This window comes from Triturus cristatus, chromosome 8 (genome assembly GCF_964204655.1).
Source record: "Triturus cristatus chromosome 8, aTriCri1.1, whole genome shotgun sequence".
NCBI lineage: Eukaryota > Metazoa > Chordata > Amphibia > Caudata > Salamandridae > Triturus > Triturus cristatus.
The window spans coordinates 1,671,600,150-1,671,612,369 of NC_140591.1; the positions used below are offsets into that span (position 1 = coordinate 1,671,600,150).

The 12,220-nt window shown below is 46.1% G+C and overlaps 1 protein-coding gene across 1 annotated transcript in view; it reads left to right on the forward strand.

Moving 5' to 3' along the window:
* LOC146808558 (vomeronasal type-2 receptor 1-like) overlaps window positions 1-12,220 on the forward strand; it is a 73,336-nt gene that overhangs the window by 56,725 nt on the left and 4,391 nt on the right. The gene's annotated exons all lie outside the window — the stretch shown is intronic.

Here is a 12,220-nt window from a genome sequence, read left to right on the forward strand (position 1 = left end):
GACCGTGCCTAGCGCCAATCCCCCATGCCCCCACAAACCCCACGACGCCTGACGTCGCTACGATGCCAACACCCTCCGTGAACTCAACACCGGCCGATCATCAAACTGCTTCCAGGCCAGCCAGAAACTCACCCACAGACCCTTCACCTGCCGCAGCTGCAGCTTCACAAGCCGCCAAACACCTGCACGTCCTACACCACCCACCAGAGCTGAACGCAACCACCTCAGAGGCATACTACCCACTCTGTCCACAAGCACGCCATCGAACTCTTGGACCTTCTCGACTCAGCCTCCCCGGACGTCACCTTCCTAACAGAGACCTGGATGAACCCCTCCTTTGCACCTGAAATCACCATAGCCATCCCTGATGGTTACAAGATCACCAGAAGGGACTGCACCAACAGACCAGGAGGAGGAATTGCCATTGTCTGCAGAAACCCCCTTGACCTGCACAACAGACACCTCCAGCACCGCCGAACACCTGCACTTCAAGATCCACACGGACCCCAACACCACCCTCAGAGGAACACTTGTTTACAGACAGTTCATCGACACCATCGCCGACATTGTCAGCATGCACGCTCTTGCTTCCACAGACTACATCCTCCTCGGAGACCTGAACTTCCACCTTGAGAATGCCAATGACACCAACTCCGTCACTCTGCTCGATAACCACACCAGCCTCAGACTCAAACAGCTCATCATGACCCCCACCTACACTGCTGGACACACACTTGACCCCATCTTCTCTGCTAGCAACCACGTCTCCATCCGCCACACCACCGTACTTCTCTGGACCGACCATCGCTGAGTCCACTTCACCTTCATGAAAGCCACATCACACCACCACTCGCAACAGATCCACTACCACAGCTGGAACAAGGTCACAGAAGAGCAGCTCATCACCACCCTCGCCCGAGACCCACCTATAGACACCACCGACACAGCCACCCGCAACCTCAGGCAATAGATTGACGACTGCATGAACACTCTCGCCCAATCAAAAAACCCTAAAACAGGAGCACCGACAGAAAGGCCAGCTGGTTCACCACCGACCTCCAGGAATCCAAGCAGACTTGTGAAGACTCGAGAAAAAGTGGCGCCACGAACAGACACCGGACAACCAGGCAGCCCTAAAGAACGCCAGCCGCAAGCACCACCAACTCATCCGAGCCACCAAAAGGACCTCCTTCAAGGAATGCATCGATAACAACGCACACAACAGCAAAGAACTCTTCAACATCGTGAAGGAACTTTCCAAACCCAGCTCTAGCTCCAACGACATCCCGCCGTCGCAAGACCTATGCGGCTCCTTAGCCTCCTTCTTTCACCGCAAGATCATAGACATCCATGACAGCTTCAATGCCCAGACCCTTCCTCCAGCCGCTGACACCGCAGACTCACCACCCCCAGCCTCACCAAACGCCTGATCTCCTGGACCCACGGAAACAACGACGACACCATCAAGACCACGAACACCATCCACTCCGGCTCACCATCTGACCCCTGCCCTCACGACATCTTCAACAAAGCAAACCGCATCATCGCACCCCAACTCCGAAAGATCATCAACAGCTCCTTCGAGACCACCACCTACCTGGAAAGCTGGAAGCACGCCGAGATCAATGCCCTACTCAAAAATCCCACAGCGGACCCTAATGACCTCAAGAACTTCCGGCCCATCGCCCTGCTCCCGTTCCCGGCGAAAGTCATCGAAAGATTGTCAACAGCCAACTGACCCACTTCCTCGAAGAGAACAACATCCTGGACCCATCCCAATATGAATTCCGCAACAATCACAGCACCGAAACCACCCTCATCGCTGCCACAAACGACATCAGGACCATACTCGATGACAGGAAAACCGCGGCCCTCATCCTCCTGGACCTCTCGGCCTCCTTCGACACCGTCTGCCGCCACAGCCTACGTACATGCCTACATGACGCAGGAAAAGGGGACAAAGCCCTGGACCGGACCACTTACTGCATCACCGACAGAACCCAGAGGGTCCGACTCCCCCATTCCGTTCTGAAGCCACCAAGATCATCTGCAGCGTGCCTCAAGGATCGTCCCTCAGCCCTACTCTTTTCAACATCTACATGGCACCGCTCGCCAACATAGTCTGCTCGCACAACCTCAACATCGTATCCTACGCCAACGACACACAGCTGATCCTCTCACTCACCAAGAACCCCACCACCGCCAAAACCAACCTCCACGAAGGAATGAAGGCCGTTGCCAACTGGATGCAGAACAGTCACCTGAAACCAGACAAGACAGAGGTCCTCATCCTCGGCTCTACCCCCTCCGCCTGGGGCGACTCTTGGTGGCCAGCCCCCTGGGAGCTGCACCCACACCCACCAACCACGCTCGTAATCTGGAGTTCATGCTGGACTCATCACTCTCAATGACCCAGCCAGTCAATGCCGTCTCCTCCTTCTGCTTCAACACCCTCCGCATGCTCCGCAAGATCTACAGATGGATCCCCAGCAGAACCAGAAGGAGAGTCACCCATGCCCTCGTCAGCAGCAGACTGGACTACGGCAACACCCTCTATGCAGGAACCACGGCCAAACGCATACAGAACGCCTCTGCATGCCTCATCCTCGACATACCCCGCCACACCCACATCACCGCCCACCTGAATGACCTGCACTGACTCCCAGTCAACAAGAGTATTACCTTCAAGGTCCTCACCCACACTCACAAAGCACTCCACAACGCCGGACCAGCATACCTCACCAAACATCTCACCTTCTACACCCCGAACCGTCAGCTTCGCTCCGCCGACCTCGCCCTCGCCACCATCCCACGCATCCACAGGACCTCCACCGGCAGCAGATCCTTCTCCTACCTCACCGCCAAGACATGGAACACCCTCCCGACACAGCTGCATCAGACCCAGGACCTGCTGACCTTCAGGAGACGTCTCAAGACCTGGTTGTTCGAGCAGTAGCTGCACCCTCCACCCCCTCAGGTCCCTGAGACCCTCATGGGTGATTAGTGCACTCTACAAATGTCTGATTGATTGATTGATTTGGTTCAGAGTGTATGAAATCATTGTAGCAATGCAAGCAACCTATTTCAAACAAGCATTGGCAAGATAAATCTTACTGATGCTAAACAGGAAAACAAAGGAGATTGTGCATTATTTTCTTGTGTTACTTTGAGTAGCAGCCAAGATAAAGAAACTACTTTCCTTATGAGACACAGGGACAATAACTACAGAGTGACATCATTATGATAATAACCAATGAACCATGACCTATAGTAATAATTGACTTGACAGCAAGCAACAAGCCCTCTTTTCTTGCTGTTCACAGTCAAGATAAGTACTCTGCATTGTTGTTCTCTTAATTCTTAGGCCTTAACTCAATGTTGTTCGTTCTTAATGTTCATTTTACAATAATTTGTTGCTCTGTGCCCACAACCATTTTGCGCTTTCCATGCGTTGTCATTTTTTCTGACTTTTGTGCAGTCTCATTTCGCCTAAACCATTTGCCTCTGCCATGCTTTCATAATATATCGGTCACGCCCTTGTGGCTTTTATTGCCTGAAAAGTATGCGGCACTCAGAGTTTTGGCACTCCTCTCTGCCCGCTCTTCTTATGGTGGCCCAAAGCAGGGCTGTTGGAGAGTTGGATCTGAGGAAAAACATCTTTGCCTTTTACCTCACACTATTGCCAACTTACTTCCTATGACTCTGTGTTTTTCCTTCAAATGCCCCTAACAGTGGAGATTTTGTTTCTGTGAACTACCAATCGGCAACCGTTGACTTTTCATTTCTCTCTGCTGACTAATCAAGTTGAAAGGAAAGAATTTAGCAGTTGCCTATTACAATTTAAAACAAAATAATAATTAAATATGACTTCACAGCAATTTATTTTCAAGACAATCAAACTGTCCATCTCAGAACCATCATTTCAATGTACACTTCAGAATATGAAAATTCTCTATTTCCATACATGTGGGCTAAGTAAAATTCAGCAATCGAACACACTTAAGAACTGATTTCAGACATTTTCAATTGTGTGCCCCAGGGAGTACTGTCCTCTTGTTCCGATCACAATATTGCTTCAAGAGGAAAGGTTTATCCATTCGTTCAAAAGAGCGGCTTAAGTGTTTTTTACACTGGAAAATAAACATCAGCGATTTAATAATAAAAAATACGAGATTTAAGTACTCGAACATTCCTTGCTGAGTACAAACATGTCCCGTACCTCTCCTGGCCCGACCAGTCTCCTGTATGTGACAATTTCTTGGGGCTCCCAGACATTTCCCAGCTCACAGCGCGGGCAAGAAGATGTACTCTGCAGGAGGAAGAGAGGCTCTGCTGCAGGGTGAACCGTGCACAGCTTGTTCTAAAACCCAAGGCATAGCAAATATGCAGTAAGTACGTTTTAAAAATGACTACAGAGTACATGCAGTTCTCTTAATTTATTGACTCGTTCAAGTAAGTGAATTATGTAGCTGTGGTGCGCCAGACCCCTGGACAGCTCACTTCACTGGTGTTACATTTTGAAATAATACATCCTGCTGTGACCGCTGTGTGTATCTCCCAGCCTCTCCTGAGGGTTGACCAGCACCATGCTGTCATGACGCTGCTAACTGCACCAGCCGGAGTCCGCAAGTCAGCTTACTCTAATTAGTGTATGCTATAGGCCCCGAGGCAGCTGGACTCTGTGTTATGGCCTCTCACACCCTGTAAGATGGTTCTGCAGTATAAACACAAGTCCTTGCTCCTTTTAGTGTTAATTCTAAGCGGAGCGATGTGACCTGCTTTCTAGCTGTCCGTTTTTTTTTTCCTAGTGGTGACATCTGACGCTAATATTAATAGTTACTTCACAAGTCTTACTTATTGCATACAGCATTCGCTTATTATTAAGGAGGCCCCTGCAGTGACAGCTTTACTGACTTTGTTCACCCCACTCCAAGTGAAAAACCTTTTCCCATCACATTAACGTTTGCATGGCCTCGTCTTGGACAACAAACACCACCTGGTAAAAGTGATTTGTTTTATTCTCCTTGTTTTACCATGCTCCTTTTCTTTTATTTTTGTCTAATTGGCATTGCTTCTGCCTTTTTATTCTTATTGGTCAATACATTATGCCACCTAAAATTCACAAGTTTATTATATGATCAGCATTGTACAAGAGAAGCAACAATATAGCAATAGAATAAAACACACACTTCCTATCACTTTTATGAAATATTTAAGTAAACAAGACTCGGTGTCAAGAACAGAAGTATGGGCATGGTCTTCAATGCTAGGTCATGTGAAGTGATGCTCGTCCTCTTTCATATCTGCCAAGGTTTCAGATTGCTATGTATGATATTTTGATAATTTCGTTGTAATTATGACTCAGCCACCTCATGATTTAGCAGCAGTTTTAGGATGTTAGAGTGTCTCGTTGCTCAAATGGGTCAAATTTCTGATATTTATGTTTCCCTCATCTTTTATTGGCTGATTTTGCTGGCGAGAAAAGTGTCACTAATGGCACTCATAATTACACAGAAATAATGCAAATGCTCTCGGGTAATTTCTGGGTTTCCTGCCTTGTGCTTCAGCCGCTCGCTGTTTCCCCCACCGGGACACTGGAGCAGTAAACCCTGAGCCATGCAGCGCACAAGGAACTTCACTTCCATTACAGTCCAATAAAGGAGCAAGTTGGTCAGAGCACGAGCCCGAAGCACTTCCACACGCGGGGTGATGGGAGTCTGCGAGTGGAATGTGAATAGGAAAGCACTGCGCCACAGTGCGATGAGTGCTGTGTGCATCGTCGAAGGAAAAGTATTTTTTAGATGCGTCAGTGCTTAATTTGTCAAATAATGAGTACCGGTGCCCAAAGCTCTGCTCGGAAGCCCTATTAAATAAATGTCGGCGGGCCTAATAGCAGGGCTCTCTAGAATTGAAACCACCCCAGGCCTCTTTAATCCAGTACCTGACACCCTTGGCTAGTTTATTCCTCTCGCTGGTTCCTGCTGTCTCCCTTTGTGACGGTACTTAAGTCTTTCTTATACTCCTTCTTTCCCCTTTGTGTGTTTAGGTCGAGCATTCGCGACCTCTTGTATATACTTTAGTATATACTTATTATATACTTAATGTGTATGTGCTATGTGGGCTCTGTAGATCAGCCCTAGGACTTGTCTGCTTCCGCTTAAGAACTTTTTTTTCTGTTCAACTGCCTCTATTTATCTTGATAGAAAACGACCAGCAGAGGTCAGTAAAATACCAGAATCACTTTAGCAGGCTCTAGATTCCAGTCCATAGAAATGGTCTTCCACGAACACCCGTAGACAAAATATTTTTTTCAAATCTTGTATTTGCAGTAATATGACCACCAAAGGCCATGAATTTATAATAAATACAGAGCTTTGAACTATACCAATTCCAGCTGAAAGGCAATATTTCTCTCCATGTGTTCCCATACCTGGCGTGTCATGCAGTTTGTTGCTTACTTTTCCTTTATTTTAAAGAACAGTAGATGTTCAGCACCCAGGCTAATGTGCTGCATAGGTAAATAAATATAGGTTCCCAAAGGCAAGACTAATTGCATTGCACATGCTTGTTTATTATGCTACATACTGCCCTATGTACTGTCTATGGCCCACCTTAGGTGTATGATACATGTATTAAAAATGGAGTTTTAGATGTGGCAAGAGGATTATGTTACAAGGTTGGATTGATGGTTTAAAACTGCACACAGGCTACAATGACAGGCCTCAGGCATGTCTTAAAAGGCGTCTCAAGTGGGTGGCACAATACGTGTTGCAGGCCCCCTAGTAGAATTTAATTTAAAGGGTCTGGTCAAATGTTATACCACTTTACTAGGGACTTAGGAGTGAATGTATTGTGCTAATCAGGTATATGCTAATTGCACCATGTTGTAAGGAGTGTGCACAAGTATGTTAGCACTGGTTAGCAATAATAAAATGCATAGAGTCTTAAAGCCAACAAAAATTAACGTAATCAAAACCAGGAGGGGAGTAGGCAAAACATTTGTGGGAAGAACACTATAAGGCTGACTGGCCTAAAAGTGTTGTGATGTTTGCTTAAGAAATTCCATATCTGAAAAGTATTATTTAGTAATATTTTAAAGCTAATTAGACAAAATCCGAATGGCATGATTGATGTGGATGATATTTTCAAAGACACATAATACAAGTTTATTCACATTTGCCTCTAGGCTTTGCTTAAAATGTATTGGTTAATGGTAGCTGTCTTCCATATCGAGACTAAATTCCAATGTAAACAATGTCGGCACAATTACTCCACTGTCCATTGGTACTTTCCTGGTATTGAAACCAATCCTAGATAATCCCTAACAAAATTACCATCTTCAAGGCTCGGTGTGTATCGTTTTGCAGGAACCATTGCCTTTTCACAAAGGGGATGTTGCAAGTTTAAACGCTGTGTTATTGACAAACCCTGTAATAATAGGTTTCCGTAGTTATTCGAATCCAGCATCTTCCCCGACGACTGGAAGTGGGCTGAGGACAAGCCCCTCCTCAGAAACCCTTGGCTGACCCAACAGACCTGAAAAACTACCAGCCCATATCTCTCCTTCCCTTCGCAGGCAAAGTCACCGAGAAATTTGTCAACGCACAACTGACCACCTTCATCGAAGAGAACACCATACTCGACTCCTCCCAGTCCAGATTCTGTAGCAACCACAGCACCGAGAAAGCCCTCCTTGACGCAACCCATGACATCCGCATGCTACTCGGCCAGGGACACACTGCGGCCCTCATTCTGCTAGACCTCTCAACTGCCTTCGACACCGTCTCTCATCCCATTCTCGCAAACAGACTCCATGACGCTGGCATACAAGGACTCGCCATCGACTGGATCTGCACTTTTCTCACCAGCAGAACCCAACGGATCAGACTCCCACCCTTCCTCTACGAATCCAGAGAGGTCAACTGCGGAGTACCACAAGGATCATCGCTCAGCCCCACGCTCTTCAATATCTATTCGCCTTCATCGTCAGACAGTATAGGCTCAGCTAAGTATCCTACGCCGATGACACCCAGCTCATCCTCTCGCTCACGAAGAACCCCAAAGACACCAGAATCAGCTTCCAAGAAGGAATGAAAGACGTCACCGCCTGTATGAGCGCCAGCTGCCTAAAGTTTGTCTTAAGTTAATTCTGTGAATCGGGCACCATGTTTCTTGTAGACAAATTACATGAGATGACTTTAATGTCTTTTGCTATTCATTGTTCTCTAGCTTGTTTTTGACACCTGCCACATTCCAAGACTTAGTTTGTAAACCCCTTCCCTGCAGGATGGAATGCGGGTTTTGTGTTCTGATCACCTGCTCAGCTGCCCTAGGTTCCATGGTTACTGAAGGATCATTCGCATTTGACGATGTCCCTGATTGTCAATCTAAATCTTTGCAGCTGCTAAGGAACGCAAATATATTTGAATTTGTCCAGTTATCTTTTATTTCTTTAGTTCTTCCATAGTGGTTTTGATGATTATTATTATGGATACTAGCTCTCTTATTAGGTTTATAGAATAAACCCAGTGGTATGGCGCTTATTTTTCCATCATGCCAATACTATGATGTTGTCTATGATGAAGAATAGAAAAGCAGTTGTTTGACCATGGGTGGGCATTGGAAGTTTACCACCATACAACCACCCTGACCTTGCTTCTTTGTTTCTCCCACCAAGGCCACGTGTCTCAGCATGATTATTTCCCGGCATAAGACATTAGGTGTACATATACCATTTGACAACCAGTTAACTACTTTATTGCGTAGGTCTTCCCATGAGTCATTGGTTTTAGGGTTTAATTCCGGTACATTTTTCAGGATTATGACATATGGTGTCAAATGTAGTGCGTGCACAGAAGCATTCAATGGTATGATATTCTTGTTCGTCTGCCGGTGAGTATGCCCCAACTCCTGGTTTACAATCGGCAGGTGAGGTTGGACTGGTTCGCAGTCACTCATTCTGACCATCTTGGGAGGTTGTGATATGCCCATAGGGCTCGCTGTTTTTGCTTGATCTTCCCTCTGCATGGGTGGGGGTTTTAAAGTATGAAGCGGCGGCACATCTGGAATTAGAAACTGGCTAGAGTTAGATTGACTGTGTCTATCAAATTTTTAGATAGCTGTTCAAGGTTTATCATACAGTCCATCATCTCCATAACTTCTGTCAGGAATACTTTACTATGTATCCTTTTTAGCAGTAATTCAATACCTTTAGGAATGGTGGTATTACTTTAAATCTAATTTTCATATTAATGTATCAATCATATGCCTGTATAGCTTTTTACCTTATTGGCAGACACTCCTTTCGCCCTCTTTGTTTTAGTGGGCATGTTGGGCTTAGTGGTTGCATTCAGGACTGGCTATCTACATTTTTTAGAAGGAGGAGGGACTTAGTCATCACCAGAAGATAGTTCCGTTATCTCAAGGGGGTCAGTTGAGACTGAAGGTGTGATGTTACTCGATTTACCCCCTGGTAAGTAATGATGTATCTATTTGTGGCTGCGGGTCATTACCCGAGATGTTAGCGTCAGTGATGGCTTCACCAATAGTGCTCTGTAGTGCACTCTTTGTGCCCCAATCTCGCTTTAGCATCACAAATGTCCTCATTTAACCTGCCCATGGCATCTGTAAGATAGTTAGTTATGGTACTGCCTCTCTTCCCGGCTTTTATACTGGTATCCATAGTTTCTATGGGCAGTTTTCGCTTCCCCATGTTGTCTAGACCAAATGTCTCTTAAATTAGCACACAACACCACGATAGAGCATCAAGATTACCCTTCCAATCCAGCCAAGAGAGTCAGGCAAAAAGGGATTGTGGGTTTCCTGGTCCAAGCAGCTCTCACAAGCGGCTCTCCCCCGCGGTGCCAGTGGATTGTGGAACTCAGTCTGTTTTAAACAGTAGCAGCAGTAAACATTAACCATTAGTGGCATACCCCCTACCCAGACAAATGTCATTGTATCTCTCTGCTGTTCAAAAAAGAAAGACAGATAAATCTTTTAGTTAATAACAAATCTACACATAAATGAGGAATAAATAAGTGTTAGTAAAAGATCTTTATTCTCTCTATAGTACATTTTGAACGTTCAAGGTCGACTCAGACATCTTGAGAGTTGTCCACTGGCACGTGCCTGGTTCTTGCACCACGACTGCATCTCTGGCTGGTTCGTCCAGTGACCCCATCTCTTCATACACCAGTGAGTTAGAAGCAGGTACAGCTTTTTCAGCAGCTTCCATTTTGGCAAATGGTTTTCAGGTGGTGTGTGTTTACTGGAGGCTTCAATGATGCTGGAGCCCTTAGTAGGGGATTTCATCCTTGGGAAATCTAAGCTTTAATAATCTCTGGAGTGCCTCCTAAGTAAAACTGGTGACATCAGAACCCTCTTCTTAAGAATAGCTCTGATGTGAAGCCTCCTCCATCGGCATAGGTGCCATGCTCTGGGAATATTCATCGATAGTGTTCACACCGTTTGTAATGGGCTTCTTTTTTGCGACATAGTTGTATTTCTTCATAACAACAGTGAGATCTCTTTCTAGTAGGAACTCCGAGGTTTGGCATCAGCTGGGTGGGAAGCTCCTTATATGCATTTGTTGCTCTGAAAGGGGGTCATACTCCTCTACATCACATCCTGGTCACATAGTCTTCTGGGGTAAGGATTCGCAGGCCGCATCACAACCCCACAGTCACAAGTTCTTCTGCGACAACCTAAACTCAGTAACATGATCTTCAGGGCTCAGGGCTCATAGGTATGATACCGCCTGGCCACTTGGTCTTCCAGGGCCAAAGTTTGTGGGTGCCATCACAGCTGAATCACATGACTGGGATGGTTCACCTGATCAAGGTGATGTCACAACTGCCCAGTTACATGACCCCCGGACAGTCACATGACCAACCAGAATGGTACATTCTGCAGCACACAGAGAGAGGAAAACACCCCGCAGGATTGTTTTTGTACAGGAAGATGTCCTTTCCTGCACAAGATCAATTCTGCATGCAACACAGGCACCCTTGCCCCATGGTGCAAGCATGCCTACAATGGTGCTAAGCTGCCAAAACGGCTACAGTGCAGGGAGAAGGGTCAGAAATACACTGTATTGCCCCTCAGGGCCCAATCTATGAGTGCTGATGCAGTAATGGATGCAAATACACCAATTGCATTTTGTGGGGTTGGCTGAAAAGTTGATTTGGTGACAGGATGTTTTTATAAGAAAGAAGGTGGGACACCCACTCCTTTAAGAGTAACATTAATGCTTCGCCTGTCTTTTCTTCATATACTCTGAGACTCTAGGAACAATACTCTCTGTGTGCTCTTTGTGCAGCTTCCACGCTCTGTCTGTAATGAAAACTGCCTGCCTGGCTACAGAGAGGCAGTGAGAGAAGGGAGGCCTGCCTGCTGCTTTGAGTGCATTCCCTGTTCTCAAGGAGAGGTCACAAATCAGGGTGAGTTTTGGCATACAATACACTATTTGACCAACATATTAAAAATATATATTATGGAGTTGAATTAGGTTTAACCTACCTGTTGTAATGGTTTATGCGTAAAATACATTACAATGTATAGAATAACGTGTGCATTAAAATAAATAAGTATTGACTCTTCTTACAAATTTCGTATTACATTTCACATTTCCATAAACAAAGACAATGTGTTCATCTCTGATCATTTATTCTATCACCAACATGTTTTTTATTTCACACTATTTCTTGAACATATTACTTTTCAAGACTCAGTTCTACTATGAATTATAAGACCATCAGCAGTGATCACTGTGGACCATGGTGTGGCTAGGGGGCCGGATACATGCAGCTGCTTCTGTTTCAGAGAGGCTGGCCTAGGATTAGGACGGCCATGTGCCTAGATGGTACTGGACTCTAAGAAGGCCGTAGTCAGCTGGTTCAGTAGCACAAGCATAGCATAAGATCTGCATCCAGAGCCAATTAAGTAAGAGACTCATGCACCTCACTTGCACAGCAGAGCAGGGTTGGGTGTGCAGGAGGTTGGACGCGTTAACATGTTCCGACCCTCTATAGACAGCAAGGTGAGGTGAACCTTAGATAGGGTGCACGACACAGTCAAAGAGCAGGACCTGGCTATAGGGCGATGCCCTCCTTCTAGCCCCTGCGTGCACATGGCCATAGCCATGCACAGCAGGGACTGGTCACGTGAGAGGTTGGGCATGCTTTCAAAACCATGTGAGTGCAGTGCCTGACCGTAGGCCAGA